The sequence below is a fragment of the Pristis pectinata genome, chromosome 5 (assembly GCF_009764475.1).
Source record: "Pristis pectinata isolate sPriPec2 chromosome 5, sPriPec2.1.pri, whole genome shotgun sequence".
Lineage (NCBI taxonomy): Eukaryota > Metazoa > Chordata > Chondrichthyes > Rhinopristiformes > Pristidae > Pristis > Pristis pectinata.
Window position 1 is genome coordinate 25,795,054 of NC_067409.1, and position 25,973 is coordinate 25,821,026.

The 25,973-nt window shown below is 38.9% G+C and overlaps 1 protein-coding gene across 3 annotated transcripts in view; it reads left to right on the forward strand.

Annotated features, from left to right (window-relative positions):
• The window catches only part of LOC127570530 (enhancer of polycomb homolog 1-like), a 156,788-nt gene that overhangs the window by 76,175 nt on the left and 54,640 nt on the right, over positions 1–25,973 (forward strand). The window lies entirely within an intron of this gene.

Consider the following 25,973-nt stretch of genomic DNA (forward strand, 5'->3'; position numbering starts at 1 on the left):
TGGTGATGAGTTTGCTTGGAATTGTAGTATTGAAGGCGGGACTGTAGTCAATAAATAATAGTCTAACGTAGGTGTCTTTACTGACTAGATGCTCCAGAGATGAGCGTAGGGCCAGGGAGATGGCATCCTCTGTAGACCTGTTTCGGCAGTAGGTGAATTGCAGTGGGTCGAGGTTTTCCGGGAGGCTGAAGTTAATGCATGCCACGATCAGCCTCGTGAAGCGCTTCATGATAGTCGATGTCAGAGCCAACGGTCAGTAGTCATTAACGCATGCTACCTTGTTTTTAGGTACTGGGATGATAGTGGTCTTCTTGAAACAGGTTCAATTGTGCTGATTGAATCAGGGAGAGGTTAAATGTGTCTGCAAATACCCCCACCAGCTGATCAGCACAATATCTGAGCACATGGCCAGGGGACACCATCCGGGCCTGATGCTTTCCTGGGGTTCAATCTCCGGAAGACTGATCTTGCATTCTCGACGGTGACCACGGGTTCAGTTGCATTGGAGGGTGGCTGGTGAAAAACCACTCCCCTTCTGTTCAACATGGGTGGCATGAATAGTAACTTTGCAGATGACACCAAAATTGGTGGCATACTGGACAGTGAAAAAGGTTGTTCTAAGGTTACAACAGGATGTAGATCAACTGGAAAAGTGGGTAAGGGCAGCTGGAGATAAGTGCAAAGTGATGCATGGTGAGAAGTTGAACCAGGGCAGGACAAACACAGCAAATGGCTGGTCCCTGGGGAGTGTCATTGAACAGAGACCCAGTAGTACAAGTACATAATTCCCTAAAAGTGGCAGCACAGGTAAACAGGATGGTGAAGAAGGTGTGTGGTGTGCTTGCCTTCATTGGCTGAGTCATTGAGTTGCAAGAGTTGGGACATCATGTTACAGTTATATAAAAAATTGATTAGGCTGTGCTTGGAATAATGTCTGCAGTTCTGGTCACCACACTATAGGAGAGGTGTAATTAAGCTAGAGAGGTTTCAGAAAAGATTCATAAAGATGTTGCCTGAATTGGACAGCTTGAGTTATTAGGAGAGATTAGATAGGTCTGTTTTCCCTGAGAAGGACAAGATGGAGGCATAGAACATTATTGGAGGCATAGAACATTATTGGAGGCATAGAACATTATTGGAGGCATAGATTGGGTGGATAGACATAGTCTATTTCCTATGGTAGGGGTGTCTAAAACTAGAGGGTTACGGTGTCAGGTGAGAGGAAGGAGGTTTAATGGGGACCTGAGGGGTAATTGTTTTCACACAGAGTAGTTGGTATCTGGAATGAGCTGCTGCCAGAGGAGGTGCTGGAGGCAGGAATGCGAGTGACATTTATCTGGACAGTTACTTGAATGAACAGGCCATAGAGGGAGATGGAATTAATTCAGGTAAGTGGAATCAGTATAGATGTGTATGATGGTCAACATAGACATGGTGGGCCTGGGCTTCTTTCTATACTGTGAAACTCTTATCACTCTATGACATCATTTCTGATGTAAACTTTAAAAAAAAGTAGTGATGATCTGTGGAGTACTACCTGAGCCGTATGCAAATTGGCACAGGATAAATAAGGGACCTGAACACATGGCTCAAAGATTGGTGTGAAAGAAAATAGAGGTGAATATATGAGTCACTGGTACTGTAGAAAGAACTGCTCCATTGGGACAGCCTTCATTTAAAGCCAGTGTCCTCATGAATAAGTAACTACAGATAAAGGTTTAAACTATTGTGTGGAGGTGGGTTCTAGTGAGGCATGATTTTGAGATTTAAGAGAGGAGAAAGACATAGTGCAGAGTAGAAAAATGGTTAATGATGATCAGACTCTTGTCGGGAAGGGGCATTAAAAAAATAGTGAGTATACTTGGAATTTGAATCAAAATGGGAGGAACTGGTACTGAGACAAAATTAAAGGCTTCTTACCTGAATGCAATAAAATTCGTAACAAGGTAGATGGATTAATGCCACAATCAGAAATAAATGGGTACAATCTAATAGGCTTTACTAAGAAGAGGTTGCAAAGTAATAAGGTTTGAAGATACTCTAGCATACTTCTAGAAGAGATGAAGGAAATGGAAAAGGAGATGAGGGTGGCATTGATATTAAACATAGCTTGGCAAATCAAGTAGAATCAGATTGAGTGGAGTTGAGAAACAGCATGGCGCAGAACGCATGAGTAGCAGTTATGTACATGCCCCAAACGGTATATCACAGGATGTAGTTTAAATTAGGAGATTAAAAGGGCATGTAAAGAGGGTAATACAATAAACATGGGGAAATTTATTCTAAATATTGACTGGGCCACCCGTATAAATGAAAAGATGAGACGAAATGACACACACTGGTGGTAGTGTTGGTGATGAGGGTAGTCTGGGGTGGACATTTCAATTATGAAGATTTGTTGGGTTTGTTTTTAATGGAGCAATGGAAGCTTGTGGGGGGGGGGGGGGGGGAAGCTGGAGCCTGATAAATGAGTACAAAATTATGGGAGACATAGGATAGAAAGTGAAACATCTGTTTCCCCATGGGGGGTGTCTAAGACCAGAGGACATGGGTTCAAGGTGTAGAGCAAGAGGCTTAGAGGGGATCTGAGGAAGTTTTCTTCTCACCCAGGTATTTCTCACAAATGAAAGCATCTGGATAAGCTCCTGAATTACCAAGGCATAGTAGGCCACAGACCAAATGCTGGTAAATGTGATTAGTGCAAATAGGTATTTGATGGTCGGTATAGACACAGCCTGTTTCTGCTGTCTGACTCCAATGTGGAAAATGAATTCATGGACTGTTTAAGAGCTGGTTCTCTAGATCAGTCTGAGGAACTAAAGGGGGAAACAGACTATTTTAGGTCAAATATTGTGCAATGAGTAAGGTTTAATTGGTGATATCATTGTGAACGAGCCTTCAAATACAGTAGTCACAATAGAATTTTGGATTAAGATTTATAAGTGATTTCAGTACAATCCGAAACTAGGGTTTTAAATCTGAATCAAGCACGTAAAAGGCATGAGTGAGTTGGCTGTAGTAGTTTGGGAAACTGTATTGAAAAAGTATGACAGTAAATCAGTAATGGCTAGTTTCTATAGAAAGTAATATCTTACTATAGGTCTCTTTTAGGGCAGTGAATCCCTGCAGGGAAAAGTGGATGCCTAGAGAGTTTAAGGGTGGTAGTAGATCAAAGGAAAAAGTTTATAACATTGCCAAAAAAAGACCAAGCCTGAGGATTGGGAAAATTAAATTAACCGAAGAGCACCAAGGTATTGATAAGGAAAGGGAAAATAAAAGTGCAGAAAATATAAAATGCATGTGCAAGAAGAAATATATAAACTGAAGTTTGTTGGTCCCTTGTAGACTGATAGAGGAGAAAGCATATTGGTGTAGAGATTAAACATGTGTTTTCTATCTGCATGAGTGATGACAGGTCTCCTGGAAAAACTGGAGAACTATAAGTCAAGAATAAATCGGGAAATACAAAGAAATTACCTTTTTTTAATTTTTAAAAAGTATTGACAAAATTAATGGGATTTAAAGCCAACAAATTCCTGGGACCAGATAAACCTGTGCCTTAAGGTTTAAAGAAGGTGGTAATGGTAGAGCAACGATCTACCACTTTGAAAGCATGTATGGTGATCATGTGATTTTAGTTCTAATTTTGAATACTAATAATTTTAAGGTATAATGGCACAATTAGTAGTTGAAATTAAAACAATCTATTGAAAATCAAAAGTACAGTAATTTGGATGCTAGCATTCTAGAATGAAAGCATTTGGGTAGTGTCTGTGGGGGAAGAGAAGTGGAGATTTGTTCAGATAGATGACTTTCCTGAAATACTGACTCTGTTCATTCTATCCCTGACCTGAGCGTTTCCAGATTTTCTTTTTTTTATTTTTAGATCAATGGTGGTGGTTCTGGGATAGAATCACAAAATTTAGGTAGCTGATGCTTTCATTGGTTTGATGTGTAGCTGGGGGGAATCCTTTGAGATTTCTTTAAGTAAAAAAGAGGAAATTTCCTGTATGTTTGTACTTTCAACTAAAATATAACCACTTGGATACCATATGACACCTGCAGAGGTGTGTTTGTAGTTCTCAGTGTTTGGTTTCTTTTACAGTGATGATGCAGTACACAAGACCAAAGGCACTTTAAAATATCTTTTGAAAAACCACACAAAGAATACAATTTGGTTTGTCATATTCTGTTGTATTAAAGATTCAAATAAAGCAGTAAGTTGTAACCAAGTAGATTTTGCTTTAGTTTTGGATGAGTTGTGTAAATGTTATTAATTTCTTAACATTTTCAATTTAATTTTTACAATCCATTTCTGATTTATGACTTTTATTTGGTGCAACTTGAAAGCTTGTAAATAATTTACCAATCTGCACTACTCTTGTAGTTTTACCAAATGATGTGGTTGTCAAGCAGTGCCAAAAACCTAGTGCTAAAAGAGGACATACTAGCTGGAGGATGCCATAATGAGCCAGATGTTGTGAATTGTGGCTACATTATTATATATCAGGAGTTCATTAATTTGAAGTGTGCATGAATGGTATAGAAGGTCTTGAAGTTATCACTGTAGAACAGTTTTGTGTTGTAGTTTTCTCTAGTATGGTTGTGTGAATGGATGATTTAAATCTAAGAACATTAGAAGATGGGAGCAGGAGTAGATCACTCATCCCTTCTAACTTGTCCTATGGACCTTATCCTTTGTAGTTGTACTAAGCCAAATTAAAGTAATTTTACAGAGGGCAAAATGGAAGATCATTGCAGGATGTTTTTAGTCATTTCAGTTGTTTGATCAAAGGAACATTTTAAGAGTATATTTGGGGTGGTGGCAGGTATTGGGAAGTTTAAATTAATGGTTATGTAATGTACAGCTAAGAAAAGTAAATATTCAAGTAAAAGTGAAACACAGGTTATGAGATAAGCACAGAAGAGTGAACTTCAAAGAGAGGTTAACAGAGAGACTAATGGAATCATAGGAATTTACTTCAATTTACTATGGGTAGGGAGTTTGTCTAAGAGTGGAGCAGAACTTGGGTGTCTTACATTTTATGGGATCATGAATAGAGTGTGCAGTTATCAAAGATTGCAGACAAGGATTTGGTTGAGGTTGGCTGCCGGTTGTGGATAGTGTGGTTAGCTGGGAATGTTGTGGGTGGCCTGTCATTATTTGAGATGAAGAAATGAATAAACTGTTTGAGTTACAGGGATAATCCAAGCGTGTTCGCATACCTGATTAATTCATGAAAACACAATTTGACCTGATCCTTTGGCCAATGCATATGCACAGTATCTGGACGGCAGCAACAGCATGCATCCAATCCATCCATAGCTTTTAAATTAGCTTTATGAAGTTGAATTTTTGAATGGCATAGAATTTTAAGTTTTAAAAGATTTCCAGTTAGTAAGTTTACAGGATTTTTTTTTGCTTTATTAGGTGATGTACCTAATTGCAAGTAAGTTGGCAAAGGTGGCATAATATAAAACTGGGCACTTTTCCAAAGTATATAAGAACTGAGATATCTGATCTAGTGGCAAATTCTGACTTCTGGCAACTTTTTAAATTAGCACTTTTCCAATAAATTGTCCACAGTGAAATGTAAGGTGGCATTTGGGAAGAATCCAGGTTGGTTTAGCATCAGCCATTGGGATTTTGCTAGTGTTAAATATTTACAGTGAATCATTCTGTTTTATCACTAGTTCAGATTATCCTTACTCAGCTGATGTAAATGATCTTTAGCATTAACAGAACATAATCGGTTTAAAAAGTAGCAGTCCATTGATATTAAAAGTACACAAGAACTCTGCTATAACTAGAGCTGGTTTGTGATTATTGTTGTACAGTTGTATTAAGATTCATTCACATTGTATCTGAATTCACTTGCTTTACTTTACATTTCAACATCCTGCTGCTCAAAAAAAAATTATGGTTAAATGTTTACAAAATGCCAATCCATGTTTTGGGAAAAAGTCAGGGCAAGAGCAGAAATGGAGCAGGGGTAGGCCATATGCCTCCCCTCTGTTGCATTTTCATTTAGTAAGATTACCTGAATCTTTACTTTCCTCTTCCCTTTCTTAATATCCTCTGATTCCTTGCTGCCTAAACATCTGTGTGTGAATAAAAACATTTTTGGATGACTGACTAGACATGGCTGTCCAGCATACAGCATTCCAAACATTCACAACTCTTGACTGTAGTTTCTTTGTCCTGATTCGTTGCATTAATCCCAATTCTACTCTCTGGGCAATGGTTAATGCTGTGATACCACCTGAATTGTGAGATGCACTTCAAAAAGAAAATTAAGGTCACTACAATGAAACAATGTTCAATATAAAACTTTGGTTAGGCCACACTTGGAGTATTGTTGTGCAATTCTGCTGGCCCCATTACAGGACGGACGTGGAGGCTTCGGAAAGAGTGCAGAAGGGGTTTACCAGAGCACTGCCTTGATTAGAGGCTATGAGCTGTAAAGAGAAATTGCACAAACTTGGGTTGTTTTCTCTGGAGCGTCGGAGGTTGAGCGGAGACATGATAGGAGTTTATAAAATTTGAGAGGCATAGATAGGGTAGGCAGTCATAATCTTTTTCCCAGGGTAGAAACGTCAAGTACTGGAGGGCATGCATTTAAGGTGAGAGGGGAAAAGTTAAAGGAGATGTGCTGGGTGAGATTTTTTTACACAGTGGGTGCCTGGAACAGGCTGCTAGGGGTAATGGTGGAAGTAGACAGTGGCATTTAAGAGGCTGTTAGATAGACATGTATACATGGGGAATGGAGGGGCATGTACAGGCAGAACTGATTTTATTTAATTTGGCATAGTGCTCTGTGCAAACATCAAGGGGCAAAGGGCCTGTTCCTGTGCTGTACTTTTCTATGTTCGAAGTATTGTAATAGGGTTGTAGAAAAAAAATTTACTTTCATTAATTGTTGTAATCTGCAAAGGGTCCACAGAAGCTGGTGGGTCTGAGATTGACCAAACAGCCCTTAAGACTTTGGGGGGGGGGGGGGGGGGGAGGAACCAAGGGGGAGGCCAGAGATGGGAAAATCCAAATTGATGCCTTTCTAAAACAAAGTTGGCAGGTCAGAGCACTCCAGCCTATTGCAGCAGAAGCCCAGTATCCCAATTTGTGGGCGCAGATGATGCTAACTTATGAACTGGGAATATTGTATAAAATGTATTACTTGTGTTATGAATGGCAGATTTGATTTTTTTTCTTTATGCTATATTTTGTTTTGCATATTTGAGTTGTATCAAAGCAGATGCTGTGATTATGCAGACATTACTAAATTTATTTTCAGAATCTGGGTGTCACTGGCAAGGTCAGCATTTATTGCCCATTCTTAAAGGTTGTGCTGAGCTATCACCTTGAACCACTGCAATTCTTCTGTTGAAGGTAGTCCCACAGTGGTGGGAGGGAATTCCAGGATTTAGACCCGGTGACAATGAAGGGCTAGCAATATTTATCCAAATCAGGCAGGTGTGTGACTTGGTGGGGAATGTGTAGCTAGGGGTATTCCCATGCACCTGCTTCCCTTCTTCACAGTAGAGGCCCCAAGTTTGGGAAGTAATGTTGGAGAAGCTTGGGCAAGTACCTGCAGTGCATTTTGTAGATGGTACTTGCTGCAGCCACTGTGTGCCACTGGTGGAGGGAATGAATGTTTAGAGTGACTGCCAGTCAAGCAGACTGCTTTGTCCAAGATGATGTCAAGCTTCTTGAAACTTGCTGGTGCTGCACTCACAGTTAGGTGGAGTGTCTTCCACCACACTCCTGAACTTGCCTTGTAGATGATGAAAAGGGTTTGGGGTGTTAGGAGGTGAGTCACTTACAAATGGATACCCAGCCTCTGATTCACGGGGTATTTATTGTAGCAGGTCCAGTTGAATTTCCAGTCAATAGTGACTCCTGGGATAGTGTGGGATGCAGCACCTAGTATTGCACTTGAACGTTAGGGATAGATGGTTAGACTGTCTTGTTGGAAATGGTCTTTACCTAACATTTTGTGGAATGAATGTTATTTACCACTTATCAGCCCATACCTGAATGTTGTTTGGGTCTTTCTGCATGCAGGCATGAGCTGTTTCATTTGCTGAGGAATTATGAATGGAATTGAACATTGTGTAATCATCAGTAAACATCCTCACTTCTGTCTGGTGGAAAGGAAGGTGACTGATGAAGCAGCCAAAGCTGGTTGGGCCAAGGACATTTGCCTTCCTAACTCCTGCAAAGATGTCCTGAAGCTAGGATGATTTACCTCCAATTACAATCATCATCTTTTGTGAGAGGTACATCTCCAGCCACTGGAGTGTTTTCCCTTCGATATCCATTGACTTGGATCAAATTAAGATGAGGTCTGAGCCAAATCGTCCTCATGAAGCCCTGACTGCTCACCCTAGAGTAGGTTATTGGTGAGTAAATACTGCTAGATAGCATTGACAATGGTCGCTTCCATTATTTTGCTAATGATTGAATGTAGACTGGTGGTAATTAACCAGATTGAATTGATCCTGCTTTTTGTGAGCAAGATATACCTGGGCAATTTTCCACATTATTGCTTAAAAGCCACTGAAATAACTTGGCTTGAGGTAGGGGGGAGGAAGAGTAGGAAATTGTAAGATGCTGATACACTTTGTTTAAAAAAGGGGACCATTGTTTTTCATTGCTGTACATCCTTCTTACAATACATCTGGACGTGACGGCTCTCTCGGTGATTTTTGTGCTGGAGAAATAGTTCCAGAGACTCGTTCATTCACCTGTACCCCTGCTCTGGATTATTTGACTCCAGGAGCTTTTACATAACATAGTTTTGAAAAGAAATTAATCCATTAAACACTTGAAATGACTGGAATGAATGGTCTGAGTTAATTTGTAGTGTCAATTTCTAATATGTTTCTGAGCATTTAAGGATATGGTTGGGTTAGTGATTCAAAGCTTGATTTTTTTTGAGTTATATATATTGAGTTATATCATTTCTGCTCCTTTACTAATTTGTGTGACCCATACTTGTGAAAATATCCCATCTTCCATTACTTGCATACTTAAAATTTCTAAGTTGCATTGTTCACCAACTCGACTATCTCTCTTGTTCCTTGGCAAGTCAAGCTGATCTATTATTCCCTCTGACATGCATCATATTCCTTTCTCATCCTTCATTCTGCAGTTTTCATTGCCTTATTTTTGAAATCTCCTCCAAATCCCATTTCAAATGTCGTTACATTTGCTGCCTTAAAAACCCTTTCCCAATATCTTTCAATAAACTTTTGTATCTGTTCAGTATCAAGTCCCCAAGTATTATCCGTCTCCTTTTGTTCACTGAGCATTATATTGTACATTTTATAAATTTGTCAAATGTCTACTACAAAACTGAAGATTTTTTTTATTGATCATGGTGTTTGCTTCATAACTTTGAATTTTATATTCAAAGAGAATGGTTATGGATTCATCTTTGAGCTGCTTCTTACCAGTGGCACTGAAAGTGTGGTAAAAAGCTGCTGGTGAGATTTTGGGTTAGTAGGAAAGTTTATATTCCAAATTCTCTTGCAAACCCTGTATTTCAATTGCCTTCATTTTGTTTCATTCAACATCCACTGTCCTATCCTCTCTTTGTCACTTCCTCAAAAAAAAACTCAATCAAATTTGAGAGACAGGACCTCGCCCACACAAAGCCATGCTGACTATCCGTAATAAGTTCATGCTTTTCCAAATGTGAGTAAATCCTGCTTGAAACTGATTTTGAGGAATGCAGGTGACTTGAACCCACTAGATTTAAACTTATTGATATTGAAACTGTGTTTTGGGGGGGAGACATTATGCATTTTTTGTATAAAGCAATTGTGAAATAACTTTTTGGTCTATAAATTTGAGGAGCAGAACATAAAGTTCTATTCCAGTTTGACAAATTTTTTTTTCCCACCAGTTTTCTCCTCGTACTATAAGAATTGACTCATTCAAATATATTGGAAACTGTATCTGCTATCCCCTTGCCATAAACATGCATGCAGATCAATGATAGTAGTCGGATATTACTAACCTAAATTGGCTTAGACACGGTAAGCTCAATCCATTTTGAATTCAAATTGGCTGTTTACTGAATCAAAAGTGCAAGCTACAGGTGGGAAAGTATTTCAAATTTGGAAAAACTCCAGGAATGGAAAAATTGTGAATTGTTGCTATTATTGAATGACTGTGCAAATGTTTATGGAACGTATCTACAAATGAACCATCTGATATATATTTTATTGCACGTTGACAGAGTGTTGGGCACAATCTAGCTATGTGCTCAGGTATTTTAAGTTGCTGCAGTGAATTGTATATAACTTGCCAAATGGATGTGGGTCATCTAAATGTTCTGTGTTGCCAAGTAGTTTTAAAGGTAGCTGGGGCTTGTAACTGTTTTCCAAAATCTTTTCCTCAAGCTAACTTTTTATCATTAATCTGTGAATTTTAGTTGGTATTGTTTCTGCTAAAGAAAGTAACTTCTTCCTATTCATCCTGTCTCAACCTCAAAAAAAATCAAACTTGTACGGGGGAGTTTATTACTTTGTGACAAAAGATATTGGTTCTGGGTCAGTTCAGGCAGTTGAGGATACAGTTTGTTTAAAAACGCAATTATAAATTGTAAATTTATCAGTTTGTATCTCCTCAGACACCAAGATAATTATCCTGTCAAGAATGGGTAATTCTTCCATGCTCACTTTTGCCAGTGATTTATTTGCCCTTTTTTTTTCCCCCAAATGATTGCTTTGGCTCCTCTGAAAACCTCTGAGCCACTGTTTGTTTCAGCATGCTTCTGGGCATATTCTTCCGTGGGAGACCATTGGTAAGGCCTTGCACAGCGCAGGACCTTTCCAGCTGCAAATTGCCAGTCCTGTGGCTGAATATGCTTGAAAGCTGGTGGAATCTTTCCCCCAGGCTTGCCAGCTGCATTCTGAGATTAACTCCACTATTAAATTAGTCATGTACATTCACACGTTCCAGGTGGAAGTACCAATCTTTAAAAACAATTTCATTTGACTTTTAGTGCCTGCTTGTCAATCTCATGATTCAAAAACATTAGACTTCATGATTCGTTATCCAGATCAGATATTCATCATTGCCTCAAGCAGTAATATCTGGCATTCAGTTGTTCAAGCCCCATGCCTCACTGTCAGAGCCCCTGTTGTTTTGGAACTCATGAGACTGTGGCCATTTGCCATTCTGGCAGTTTTGGTGTGCCAGTTAAATCAGCGGTAGTGGAAGCTGTCGCTGACATACAGTGCGGAGAGTTCTGCTGAGATGTTGAACTCTGTGTCGTAATGAACGTTCCTGTTGGGTTGGGAAGCTGATCAAAAGCAAGTCAGAAAGACAAATGGATACTGAGCCAATCTTCTGGAAAGAAAGTTATAGGTTGTGGGAGTAACTACGGCCAGACCATTTGAGGGATATTCCTCAATGTTTTGCAATATCATTTTGTTCATTATCCTGCTATGCTTGAAATTATGAAGTTGACTTAATTTTATTTGACTGCAATAACATGTATAAATTATTGATTCAGTGATTTGAATTTTCTGCACTAAATTCTCTCACTGTTTTATTCACTTTACTTAATTTAAATGGTGGAACATTTTGTTAGAAATAAGTTATCTTTTTGGGACCATGTACATCTGCCTTCAGTCCAGGTTATTTGTTTTATCCATCCTTTTGTTTCTTCCAAATTTGACTACTGCATTACTTCACGTCCCTGCCTCCTTTAGGTTCGGTTTTTTTATACAAGAAAATATGAATACTGGGCCAGAGGACCTATTTTTACCCAGTAATCTTAAGAACAAGCAATAGAAATGGGAGAAGGCATTCTGCTCATTTGCCCCACCCCACCGTTCAGTAAGATTATGGCTGACCCAAAGCTTTTGCACCAATTTCTTGTACTAACCTTCCTTTACTTGGTTCCTTAAATGTCCAAAGATCAATTTTTCTTATAATGCAAGAGGTTCATTCAGCCCATGAAATTGGCTAACCTCATTTTGTATTCTGTCTGGCATATTCTCAGGCTGTCTATTTCCCCTGCAAGTCTCAATGCATTCTTACAACTTTCACTACCAACCAGCTTTGTATCATCAGCAAACTTTGATATACTAGGCCTGATTATTCAAATCATTAATACAGATTATGAACAGTTGGGACCCCGACACCAATAACTGCCACAGTCTGCTAGTCACAGCTTCCATACCCAAAAGTGACCTGTTTATATTTACTTTCTGTCCATTAACCAATACTTTTAACAATATATGCTGGTATATTACCTTCAATTCTGTGTGATTTGAATTTTGTTTAAATTTTTATCAAAAGCTCGCTGAAAGCCTGCATGTACCTTTTTAACAACTTCATGTTGACTCTGTCCAATCCTATTGTATTCTAGCTGCTCTTCAACTGAAGGCTCTAGTATTTTGTGTGTTCACTCATTGGGTTCTCAATATGCTCATCTAATAAACCATTTCAGCCTCAGAGATAAAGGGCTGCTGTTATAACCAGGTTTGATGACAATATCTGGGTTGATGCTTGGTGAGAGGAGTGAGTACGGTGGAAATCTTGATAGTATCAATATCACACCAGATGAATGACTTTAGAGGATAAGAAGCTGAGTTGGAGGGGGTGGATCCAATAGGTCAGGATTTCTGAATTCGGGAGAAAGGGTCTGCAGTCTGAGGTAAAGATACCTGGCCAAAGAAATTAATGTGAAGGTGAAGATTACAGAAGAATATATCCATCTAGAATTACAAGCTTCACAGATTAACTTTATCTGAGGCTTGGAATTCGAGATGGATAGAGAGCAGGGTGAAGGCCTCTGCGAGGACTAACTTTGAATCAGAAGGGATAGTGAAAACATGACGAGGGGTGTGGGAGACATGGGGTCAGAGGAAGGGAAAAAGGAAGACGCTGAGGAGTATTAGAATTCAAGAGCTATGCAAGTTTGCAATCTTTAATGAAATAATTGGGGGGGGGGGGGTGTGGCATGGAAGGGATTGTAGTCCTTTCGAAGTATCAAAAGGATTGAAGGATGAAATGGACCAGGACAGCTTTGAAACTGTCAGTACTGTTGAAGAGAATAAGAAAGGGTTTGCTTGTGCTGAGGCATGACGGCATGCATGGCTTGCAAGATGTGACAACAATGATTCAAGAATTGCATTTCATCTGACATCTAGATTTTCAAGCTGGGTTGGGGGGCTGCAGTGAAGTTACAGGAGTGAAGTATTTAAAATTGTTTTTCATTCAATGTTTTTGAATTTGCTCCATTGGCTGAATGGAGAGGGCATATAAACACATTCAGTGCACAAAAAGTTTTATGAACCTGCTGTGTTAGATTGTCTGTCTGAAATTGCCTTCAGCAGCTCTCTTCAGTTAGTAACATTTTTCTGTTGCTACAAATTTTTGAAATCCCCTCTTCCAGAGTATTATTACTTCAACCAATTCTATTGAGAACAAAATGTTTATGAAATTAGATCTCACCATTTCATAACACAAGGAATGAGCCACATGGAAGAAATCCAGTCTTTAGCTGTTTAGATTTCAGAAGGAAGAATTCATTGTTTCTGTTGAACAGTATTTGGAGCTCTAATGAGAAGCTACAGTTTAGGAGTAACTCAAGTTACGTTATCACTTGGAATCAAATTTTGGTTTACAAAAAAACAGTAACCTGAGATACTTGTAAAGTGTTCTGTAATGTGTGTCCAAAGGTGGGTAAACGTGCTATTTAAAGATAAATATTTCTTAAAACTAAATCATTCCCTGCTGATGTCTTATGAATGGGTCACAGCTTTGCACTACCTACAGATATTAACTTTAATGTCTACCTGAGCTAGTCCTGTTTGCCTGCATTTGGCCCATATCCCTTTAGACCTTTCTTATACATGTACCTGTGTAAAAGACTTTTAAACATTGTAATTGTACCTGCCTCTGCCACTTCCTCTGGCAGCTTGTTCCATATACCTAGCACTCTGTGGAAGAAGTTACCCCTCAGGTCCCCTATCCCCTCTGTCTTTAAACCCATGCCCTCTAGTTTCAGACTGTTCTACCCTTGGAAAAAAGACTGTGACCATTCACCTTATCTATCCCCCTCATGATTCTACGTATCTATACACTCCGGGGGGGAGAAAGCACCAACATATCCAGTCTCTCCCTATAACTCAAGCACCCCCACCCCCAAAGTCCTAGTAACATTTTTGTTAATCTTTACTTCGCCCTTTCCAGCTTAATGACATCCTTCCTATAGCTAGCTTACCAGAACTGCATGCAATAAATACTCCAAGTGTGGGCTCACCATTGTCTTGTACAGCTATAACATGACATCCCAACTCAATGCCCCATCCAAAGGCAAGCATGCCATATGCAGCTTTCACCATCCTATCTACCTGTGCCTTCATGTTAGGGGAGCTATGTACTTGTACCCCTACGTCTCTCTGTTCTGTGATATTCCCCAGGGCCCTGTCATATACAGTGCAAGTCCTGTCCTAGTTTAACTTCCCAAAATACAATCTTCGCACTTGTCAGAGTTGAATTCCATCTGCCATTCCTTTGCCCACTTTCCCATTTGATCTAGTTCCTGTTGTAATATTGGATAACCTTCGCTATCCATATTACCTCCAATTTTGGTGTTGTCTGCAGACTTACCATGCCAACTACATTCTCATCCAAATTGTTAATATAGTCCTCAATACCTGTGGACTTGTTATACACAGTCTTCATACTCGTGAAGTATGGGAGTATGGGCTCGTTGTACAGCTGAAAGCATGGTCAAGATTGGGAATGTGAAGGTTTACAGCTGGAGCTGGGTTATGTAATAGTACTGTAAAGCACTATGTTCAGAAATGACAAGATTAGAGACCATGGAAGGATCTGCAAAAAAAAAATTGGCTTGATTTTTGAAATTCTCATTGAAGATCAACAAATATGGTGAGCAAGACTTGGCATAATCTTATCGCAAGTTCAGAGATTATACTTGCTAGGGGTATAAAAGCAGTATGAAGAGGGGTGCAGAGAGGAGGATCAGTCATGAATACATTGCAACAGACAAGTGTAGAGTTAACAAAAGTCGTGGATGAGTTTCACTGGCAGATGCGCCGAGACTGAGGCAGAGTTGGGCATTGTTACAGAGATGAAATGGAGCTATTCATTGGCAAATTATGTGGAATGAAGCTCATATTGCAGGTTCAAACATATCATCAAAGTTGTTGTCTGGTTGAGACAGTTGCTTGGCAGAATGATGAATACATTGGCTAGGGAACAGAAACTGACAAGACAAGCTAATGGCTTCAGTTTTCCCAATATTTGAAGGAAAATACTGCTCATTCAATGCTGTATGGCAAGCATGCTGTCTATCAGACAGTGAAAGAGTGGAGAGCTGGTGTTTTTTGTTTGGCAGAAGATAGTTGGGGCTGTGGTGGAACTTTATAATTGGGTAACTGACAGTTATTTTACTGTAAGATTTAGAGAATCTGATTTAGAAACCCTGATGATCCAGCATCTGGCTCAGTCAGTAATCTGGAATCTGATGAGGGTGCAAGCAGGGTGTGTGGCCAGGGCCAGATTCCATATAATAGGCTAAGTGTGTGGCTGGATCAGGGGTTGGGGTCAGGAATGGGGGATAGGTTTGCATCTGCTCCCTATAAACTGGCCAATCTCACTGGGAAGTTTATTTTACTAATGTGTAATATGTAATAAAACTGTGGGCATAAATAAGAGTAACATCCATTAGTCCAGAAAACTTAGTCTAAAACTATCAAAGTCCCGGGGGGAGCCAGGTTATTGGAGTTTCACTGTATTTTTTTGTAGAAATGTTTTGGAATCGCTGAGTAACATTACAGTTACATCACAGATGGGTGACTGACAAAACAAATCAAATGATCTAATGTTGTAGAATTCAATATTGAGTCCAGAAGGGGTGCAACATGCCCACATGGAAGATGAGGTGCTGTTCCTCAAGGGCCTCATTGTAACAGTACAGGAGGCCACAGACTGATAGGTCAGAGTGGGAAAGTGACAGCGAATTAAAGTGGTAGGCAACAGGAAGCTTGTTTGTCCATGCAAACTGAATAAACATGCTCCACAAAGTGCATTTGGTTTCAGCAATGTAGAGATCATATTGTGAACACCAAATGCAATACACTGGATTGAAACAGAATAAAATCATTTGTTAGCTTGTAATAGTTTAGAAATTCTGTCCAAATTATTTCTTTTAGCTTCCCAGAATTTTATCCTAAAAGGCAGTTGAAGTAAAACTGCTTTTTTAAAAACAAAAACAGGGTTTTGGCATTAATTCAAAACAGACCTTGTGTAATTTATTAAGAAAGTGAAGTGCTGCCTAATGAATCAGAATCAGTTTTATTCTCACTGACATATGTCATGAAATTTGTTTTTTTGCAGCAGCAGCAGTACAAGACATAAAAATTACTATAAGTTACAAAAAGAAATAGTGCAAAGAAGGGAATAACAAGGTAGTGTTCATGGGTTTAAATATCATTTAAACGTTAAGTTTATTGGTTGTTTGTAGTAGATACCAGTGCAAAGTAAGCAGAAGGGAATTCTGAAGAGAAAGGTCGCACCACAAAAAGGCCATTTTTAGAAGAAATATGGCATAGGTGTATCAGTTTTGGTCATACTTTGTTGTAATAGTAATCACATATCCTATGGTTATGCTGTAGGTGCTGCAAACTTTGTACCAGTGTGATGGACATCCAGTTTATGAGAGTGCAAAGTTGTGATCTGACATTAAGGATCTTTATACTGCAGGACCTCAGTAATGCCTGAGTGATGCTACTGCTGCAAAAATTCTCCCCCCACCCACCCCAAAACAGGCTGGCATCAACAAATAGTGGTACTGTAATTGTAGCCTTGAATTTCAATGGCCTGTCTTAGCTTTTGACCATATTTTGGATCATTATGGCTAGCTCGTCTACCCATATTCAGAAAGAAAGTGTTTAGCTCATAGTGTTATTTCTGAATGATTGCTGACTGCAAACAAAAGTACATCCAGTCTGAATGGTGGCCATTACCTGGCTTTCTACATGATAGATAAGCCCTCACTAAGCAGCAGTGACACCAAGAGCTTATCTGAAATGGTGTGACTGCACAAGACACCATAAAATCTATATTTCTGTCATATCCCTAATTAACACAGATACATAACATGCCCTGCTGAATGGTGATTAAATTAGCTAGAAGGAAGCAAGTGACTTCACAGATTCCAAACCACTCTGTCCTGTTCTCATGAAAGATCATGCTTCTGTCATTGCTCCAAGTTAAATCAGGGAAGTAAGTTTCCCAGCACATTCAGAACAACTAAGTGAAAAATCTATAGATTCCAGAACTGCAAGGCAAAAAACAACCAAAACTGAAAATCTGAAGTGAAAAACATGTCTGAAGTACTCCGCAGGACAGGAATATCTGTGGAAAGCAAACTTGAGGTCATTTGTCAAGCCAATGACCTTGCATCAGAATAGGACACAAAATTTTGGGGTCTTGGAAGCTAATCGACATGTTCATCATGGTATCTCTGTTGCTATCAGGGACGTGATTAAAAATACACATTTTATGATACCTTGGTTTGGCCATCATGTAGAAAACGAGGCAGTAACAATCGTTAAGGTTAGTGGTAAACTAACATCTGTGGCATTCAGCTGGGATGTTCTCTTGGGTACTGTTGGTGGTCATTGAGTCCATTTAATCATAGAATACAAGTATGAACACCTCAATTAAGTGTGGTTCATCCTGTTTAACCACATAATTCTGGAAATTAGTATCCTAAAACACATGCTCAAACTGGAGGATTGGGCACATATTAGGGGGAGGAGGGGCAGTGAAATGGTGGGTATGAAGGTGCACTTGTGTATTAATAAAGCAGATGTTATTCAGTGTTTATAATCTGAGTGGAGAGTTAAGGAGGATGAAAAAAAATTTTTGAAGTAAGACACAGCAAAAAAAAAATGAGGGAACATCTGCCATAGGGAATTACATGGTTTGGAAGGTAAGTAGTGGGAGATTTGTAGGTACTTCAGTGTTGGTATCATGCCGTTTTAACCCATTAAATATTAGGGTAGGGAAATGGATTTTTTTGTCAGCCTACCTCAAGTTTTCTCGGCATAAGTGATGTGCATATAGGGCACTGTTGGAAGTAGGACTTGATCTGAAGCATATGTGAAAGGTTTCTTACTGCATGGAATCAGCTAATCTTTAAAACTAAATCTAAATACCTGGAGAATGGTGAAATGATGGAGTTTGCTGCTGAATTTGGGGAAAAAAGCTGCCTCAAAGCTACAGTAATTGATGTGACATTTCCACTGGTTTTTTATCAAGCATCAATTTGAGGAGCTGGCTGAATGGCTTATAACTTGTATAGCTTTATATCTTCTACATTGGGTGGATCATCTGTCGTACTGATCCTGCATTTCATAACATCAGCATTGTGCTGCTGGAGTCTGTCCTTCCTCTTGACTGCTTCTGTGGTCAACAGCCTCCCTCTTCACTGACTTGTGCAAATTACTCCAATGAATAGAAAGTAAATATTACCTTTTTTTCTGCAGTTCCAACTATAATTTTTGTGGGGGATTTATCCTACAATTTTGACAGGGCCTTAGTAATTCTAGTTTATGCATCATCAAAAACTTGCTTAGACCTCTGTGGTAAAGCGTAACATTTTCAAACTGCACTAAAACTCTAATGTGCTATCTGATTGTTCCAAAATCCCACTGGTTCTGCATCCAGCTCGTCTGGGCCCCATTTTTTAGCACTTCCTTGAAACTTACCACACCCCATTTCCTGAGCATGCTGGATTAACAGTTTTACTGATTTGTAGATAGGTTTGTGTCAATTCAACTACTTTCCTGATCCTAGTGGAGGAAGTTGCACAACCGGAGTCCGTGGCAGAAGTCTCAATTATGGACCACAAATTCAGGATTTCTTTAAATTGTTTTGTGATGAAAATCCTGGGTTACAATCAGTTTCACAAGGAAAATACTTACGATCTCAATGGAAACTATAAATTTCATGATTGTTGAACTGCATTAATGATCCAGTTGAGCCAGGGAAATGGGCTCAAGGGCTTACTCCTGTTGCCATATTGTGATTTTATTGCACAAAGTCTTAAAGAAATGGTTGGTTATATTGGCCTTTTAATGAACAATATCATTTATTGAATGCAGAAGTTTTGAGATTTTTCTATACGTCTGAAGCAAGCAACAGGCTTAAGGCCAAACAATATTAACACATTCTGTATATTTTCAAAAGTGCAAGAAAATAAAATTAGGATATTTTGTGCATTTATGAGAATTAGAGATGTTTTTGATTGGATTGCTTATTTTTGCTTTTTCATTAAGTTGTACTGATTTTTTTTCTTAGAAGTGTGTATGTATACATAGCACAGCTCTCCAGAGCTTACCATAATCTAATGTGCACTACAGTTAATGAAGTACTTTTCTATTATGGCCAATTAAAGGAAATGGGGCAGCAAACCTCATGCACATGCTTGTGATACAAAGATGATATTGACTATGTATTCATTGAGTGCTATACACTAAAGATCCAAGATATGCTCCTTTTCTATTTGAAGTATCCCTATGGGCTCTCATGTCCATCTGAAGACTGACAGGACTTTGGCTTAATTGCTTGCCTGAGAAGATGGCATTTTTTTTCTTAATGTACTGTAGAACTTGCTCAGTGCTGCACTTGAGTGTCAGTCTGTGTTTTTTGTTTTCTTAATGCACATTGTTTTCTGATGTCCTATTAAAATGTTTAATTAATCAGATATATCACTTCTGAACTCTATCTTCCAAAGAGAAAGTGTTCTAGGTGGGTGGGGGTGGAGAATGAAAGGGAATAACTTAAGCAGCTGAGGTGATAGGTGGAGGAGGAGGAATTCAGTAGAAGAGGACAGTAGACCATGGAATCAAAGGGAAGGAGGTGGGAATAGGGTATGGTAAGGCCCAACCTGACCATATGTATATGAACACAGGTGATTGAGCAAGTTCACAGCACTGAGCAATTTCTACAGTACATTAAGAAAAAATGCCATCTTCTCAGGTAAGCAATTAAGCCAAAGTCCTGTCAGCTCTCAGATGGACATGAGAGCCCATAGGAATACTTCAAATAGAAAAGGAGCTTTTCCTGGTTCCTCAGAGTATAGCGCACATGAACAAGGAACGAAGGGATTGTGTTCATAGAAAACAGTCTGTATCGTGATTTTCTGTGTTGCGAAGTTGCATCATCTGCGCATGTGTCAGGAAACGAGAGTTGAAAAAAATTGTTTATTTCACACACTCCATGAGAGTGCGTTTTAAATGTTATTTTAAATGTTATGCTTCACGTGGGTTCCAAAGACACTACTAAATAGTAAAGGTTATAGTTAATGATGCAGTTTAAGTTTTAGCAGATGCATCATGCTAATATATTTCCTCATTTATTGTTCCCCATATACTATGGGAAAAGTTAAGGTTACTTGTCCAACTTGGGTATTAGAGGAATTCCAGCTAATTAGGACATATATTTTGCAATGGCTGATGAAGGGAAAATTGAAGAAATATTGGAGTAAAATTACTTGGTTTGAGCCCCTCTCACTGGCTTAGTGGGAAAATACAGCACATGACATATTAATCCTAGATTGACTTGAGAAGTTTCCAAGTTCCCAAATAAAATTATGTATATATTATATAGATGTATATAATATCTAGGAAGAGTAGCCTAACCTTGATTTGGGCCAATTAAGAAAAGTCTGACTGGCAGTGTGACATAAGTATTGGTAAAGTTAATCCACGTTGAAATAGAAAAATTGGAACAGGGTTTTTCAGTCAGCGACCAACACCTCCCATCTTCCCCCCCACACTGCCCGTGAGATCTTGCAGAAAACATTCAAGGAATTTCCTATGGCAAGGCCTTGGACTTCATAAGGGGCCAATGGCACATTAACGGGGCATCACATGGAGTAAGCATGAAATATGGAAAAGATAAGTCAATTCAGCAATGCATCAGAAATACCCAAAACTTTTGAGCTTAACAACATCTAAATTTTCAAGTGTTTTGAGGCCTTTACAAGTATGCAGAATCTTTTTTTAAACAAATTAGATAATAAAATTAAGAAATTCAAAACCTTGCATATTTTAAAATTAAATTTGCAAATCATTAGTTCTTTAAATTATCTAAAGGTTATAGTAATATTATTAAACACCCATTTGCTTTTAAACTAAACTCTTTATTCCAAGGCACAGGCACTTTACTTCAAGCTTATGCCGAATTTTCTGGTACAAGTTTTAAGTGTACAGAAACAATTGCTCAAGTTTCATTTTTGCAAGGTAATGACACTGAACGCTGACTGTTTTGGGTCATTAGCAAAAAAAAACTTGTGTATTTGATGATTTGGTTGTTTTGTAGCAGGGATTGAAATGAACTTGGGAGGTTTTTATTTAGTGTTTGCACTTAAATTGTGAATGTAACTAATTATGCATCTCCACCATGATTTGATTTTGGTGCAAGTTATTCTAAAACTATGTAATTGGTGTGGTTAAATTTTGAGTACAGTACTTCACAATTTTGGGCATCATTATTTCAAAGCGATATTAATGCCTTGATGAAAATTCACAGGAAAACAGGGCAAAAGTAAAGGTACTTAGATATTTTTAAGAATTGGTGTCTTAAGACGTACAGAGTTAATCTTTTCTTGCAGGTGATGGGGAGAAGTACAATATTGAAATCTTGTTGACAAGTGCAGTTCCAAATTGTAGGGGAAAATGTACAAATTATTGTAAGCTTTATGCACGTTCATCAGTGTGTAACTCTGCTTTAGCACTGATCTTAAAATATTTGAATAAGATTTCCTTCCTAAACTGTTGTTAATTATGGGGAGCCCCCATAGTTCCATTGCAAGTGGTGATTTGTGCCACTTCAGACCACACGTACTGCCTCTCCTGAAAATGAAGTTTCACTTTGAAATCACCAGTTGTTGTTATTCATGAATCGTTATCAAAACTGACATTAATTTTTTTTTATTGTGTTCTCTTGGGTGGATATCTCACCTCAGGTGTATAGCATTTTGATAACTATCAGGTATCACATTATGCTTTTTAAAGTAGTAAAATGAATATATAGTTTCACATTGGTGTGTTTATTGCATTTTTGTTTCAGCTTTTGTGTATGAGAGCTGATTACATACGGGATTATGTAGTTTTGTTATGGACGACACCACTATTAGAGCAACGCCTCACTGTTCACCAACCCAGGTTAAATTCTGACCTCTGGTACTGTCTGTCTGGAGTTTCCACATTCTCCCTTGGGCCACATGGGTTTTTTTCAGGCGCTCCAGTTTCTACCCACATCCCAAAAACACGCTGGTTGATAAGGTCCTGATGCACAGTCTCGACCTGAAATGTGAACTATCCCCTTGCCTCCACGAATACTATTTGACCCACTGATTCTCTCCAGCAGTTTATTTGCTAGTTGGTAGGCTAGTTGGGCACTATAAATTGCCCCTAGTGTGTAGATGAGATTTAGAATCTGGGAGGAGATGATGGGGATGTGGAGAGGATAAAATGGATTGGGGTAGGATTAGTTGTTTAAAATTGCATGATTTTCAGCGTGGACTTGGTGAGTCAAAGGTCCTGTTTCTGTGCTGTATGTGTTGTGCTGTACAGAGGTATAACTTATGGATGGTTCATTATTGGTTATTTTGAACCTGATGATGTCTAGGTCTGCTCATTTTTATCCATTTTGTTATGCCATTTTAAATTAATTTAGATTGGTTTGAAATGTGTTGGGGAAATTAACTACTTTTCAGGATTTAAATATTCAAAAAAACACATTTCCTGAAGTTTTTATTAATTAATGGAGTGTGGGCCTAAGGATGGCCTGACTTGGAGGATCTTGCAGGTGAAGATTCCATAAGACTGCTATGTTTGTCCTCGGCATTTAAGAATGGGTGCTGGGATGAGTGACACAGTAGCTCACCCCAACACCCATTTTAACCCTTCCAGCAGCCACTCCATACTGTGTTGCTATAGAAGGACCTGCTGATGTAGTGGTTCTTGCTAGATACCCAGCACGGTAGCATGCATCGTAAGCAAATGTCCATCTTAAAGAATGGCAATAATGTTCTCACGAATGTTCCAACTTGAAAACCGAGACTGCTGTAATGAATCAACACTAAACAGGTGACTAGTGTGATTGTAGTGCCTTTTGTAGACTATAATCTACAGCTACAATAAAGTGGTGGTGAAAGGAATGAGTGTTAATAGTAGGATGTGAAAGAGCTAGAAATGAAGTAACTATTCATGCAATCACAATGGAACGTGCATTAACCTCCTTTTTACAAAGTAGAATCTGAATAATAAAAACATTCCCCTGAAAGAATTGATGGGGCCTCAAATTTGTTGCCATAGTGGTTTTATGACAGATAAATGCAACAAAAGGACTTTGGAGACTCAAGCCACCAGTTACCTGTTGCCTGATTCATGTTGCACATTTTCTCCCTTTTTGAGAACTTTGATTACTTCATTTCTATTCCTTGATATTCTTGGGCAGAGATTTTTCTGTGCAACACCTGCCAATTGACTTTTCCCTATTCAATGTCTAGACTAAAGCACCAAAACCACTTCCTGCAAAACTTCACCTTGTTAAGTGCTTCTAATCAAGTTTGAGTCATAGAAATTAATGATATAGGAAAAGGCTGGTGTCAGTTTTATCTAGCACTGCCTAATCAAGTTAATCCTACTTCCCATACCATATATTCGTACAGTTTACAATTGTTTAAATGCTAGTCCATTTTTAAATGGTTGTGTTTTCTCTCTCCCCCCCCCCCCCCCAAACCACCACTTTTAAGCAGCATGATCCAGGCATCTGCAGCTAGTTAATTAAGGAAATCATGCTTTCATTTATCAATTTACTGAAATATGTCCCCTAGTTAATTTCCTTTTTGCTCACAGTAGTAGGGCTATTTGGTGTGCAGAACAAACCAAGATGAAGTTCTATGAATATCTCTATAGTTCAAACACAAGCTTTTCAAAAATATTTGGTTTCCTAATTCTACTCTGCATTTTATGTAGTGGCAATGCCTTTAGAAGGTTATCTTTGTATCAAGTAGAAGCTGAGTAACTAGATATTTGTGGGTGATTACCTCTATATAATATAAATTCTGACTTGTAATGCATTAAGGCTTAAATATATCCAATGATTTCAGATTGACGGTGGATGTTACTGCAGGGAAACTTTGAATCTAATGCATATGGCTTCTGCAAGCAGGGCACAACTCAAGATGCTGTTATCTTCTACACATAGTGATGCATAAATTCATAAGTCAGAATTGTCTATACAAGTAATCAACCCAAATATCCAGTTAATACTCAATTCCTACTTTTTTACAGAAATATAATCTTCCAAAGCTATTGCATAAAATGCTGATTTGAATTGGGCAGCACAGTGACGCAGCTAGTAGACCTGTCTCAACTCCAGACTTGGGTTCATTCCTGACTTGTGCTGTCTGTGCGGAGTTTGCACATTCTCAATGTGACATCATGGGATTCCCTGGAGCGCTCCAGTTTCTTCCCACATCCCAAAGATGTGCAGATTGGTAGGTTAATTGGCCACTGTAAATTACCCTTAGTGTGTAGGTAAGTGGTAGGATTTGGGTGAAGTTGATAAGAATGTGGGGAGAATAAAATGGCATTAGTTTAGGTTTAGTGTAAGTGGGTGCTCGATGTCACTATAGATCCAGTGGGCCAAAGAATCTTTTTCCATGCTGTGTACTCAATGAATCAATGAGGCCAAATGTTTTTGAGAAGCTTGTGTTGAATTGTATGTATATAACCTATATACTAAATAAAATGAGATGTAGCTGTAGAACTTCATCTTAAGGTGTTTTGCATTAAAGTTTTTTTTTAAAGAATTAGCTTAATCAGAGAACTTCTGGTAACCCCTTTCTTCCCCCCCCCCCACCCCCTTCAGTTTTCCCTCATTCCTGTGGCCCCCTCACCCCTTCTCTTTCCCCTCCCCTTCCCTTTTATTCCATGGTCTACTGTTCTCTTCCCACTGGATTCCTCCTCCAGCCCTTTGCCTCTTCCACCTATCACCTCAGCTGCTTAAATAATTCCCTTTCATTTCCTTCCTACCCCCCCCCCCCCCCCCCCCAAAACCTGGACTCTCCTATCACCTGCCAGCTTGTGCTCCTCCCCCTCCCTTTTATTCTGGCTTCTGCCCTCTTCCTTTCCAGTCCTGATGAAGGGTCTCGATCCAAAACATTGACTCCAGAGATGCTGCCTGACTTGAGTTCCTCCGGCATTTTGTGTGTGTAGCTTAATCATTTAGCAGGCTTGTGTGATGAGCAACCAAGAAAAGCAATTCAGTTTTTCCAAGATCGAATTTCTGTTGCATTCTGAATTTCTCTTGTGTGCTGTGTTATGTGGATCCTGATGGACATAACACAATTAGATTTGTCATGATGTTACATGAAGGAAAATCTTGGCCTTTCTCATTTCTGGCTACTGTTCAGTGACCTCTGCTGGATTAGTATATGTAACACTCTCAGTTGAATCAATTAAGGTGGATTCTCCGAGTTATATCTTGGAGGCAGGGTGGCACTTGTTTCTATGAAATTGCATTTCAGCCAGGAACCAATGCCATCAGGATTGGGGGGAAAAGGTCTTTTTTTTAACATATTTATGTATGCACACAATAACTGCTCAAAATAAAGGTCTGTTTGATTTTAAAAAAACAGTATATTTATATTCATGTTCACATGTTCAAATTATGGTTCTATTCACTTAAAATGTATTGTGACATTTTTCTTTTAATAAGTTCTCCCTTCCCCTGCAATCTCTCTCCCCCTCCCCAAAAAAATTTGTATGTTTTATTGTAGATTTGGGGGGCAAGGTTAGGCTATTTATTATCTTAAGTTACTACTTCAGAAATACTTGGTTTAGTCGAATATTGCAAGATCAGAAGTAAAAAGAATGTTTTTAAATGCCAGTGCAAATTT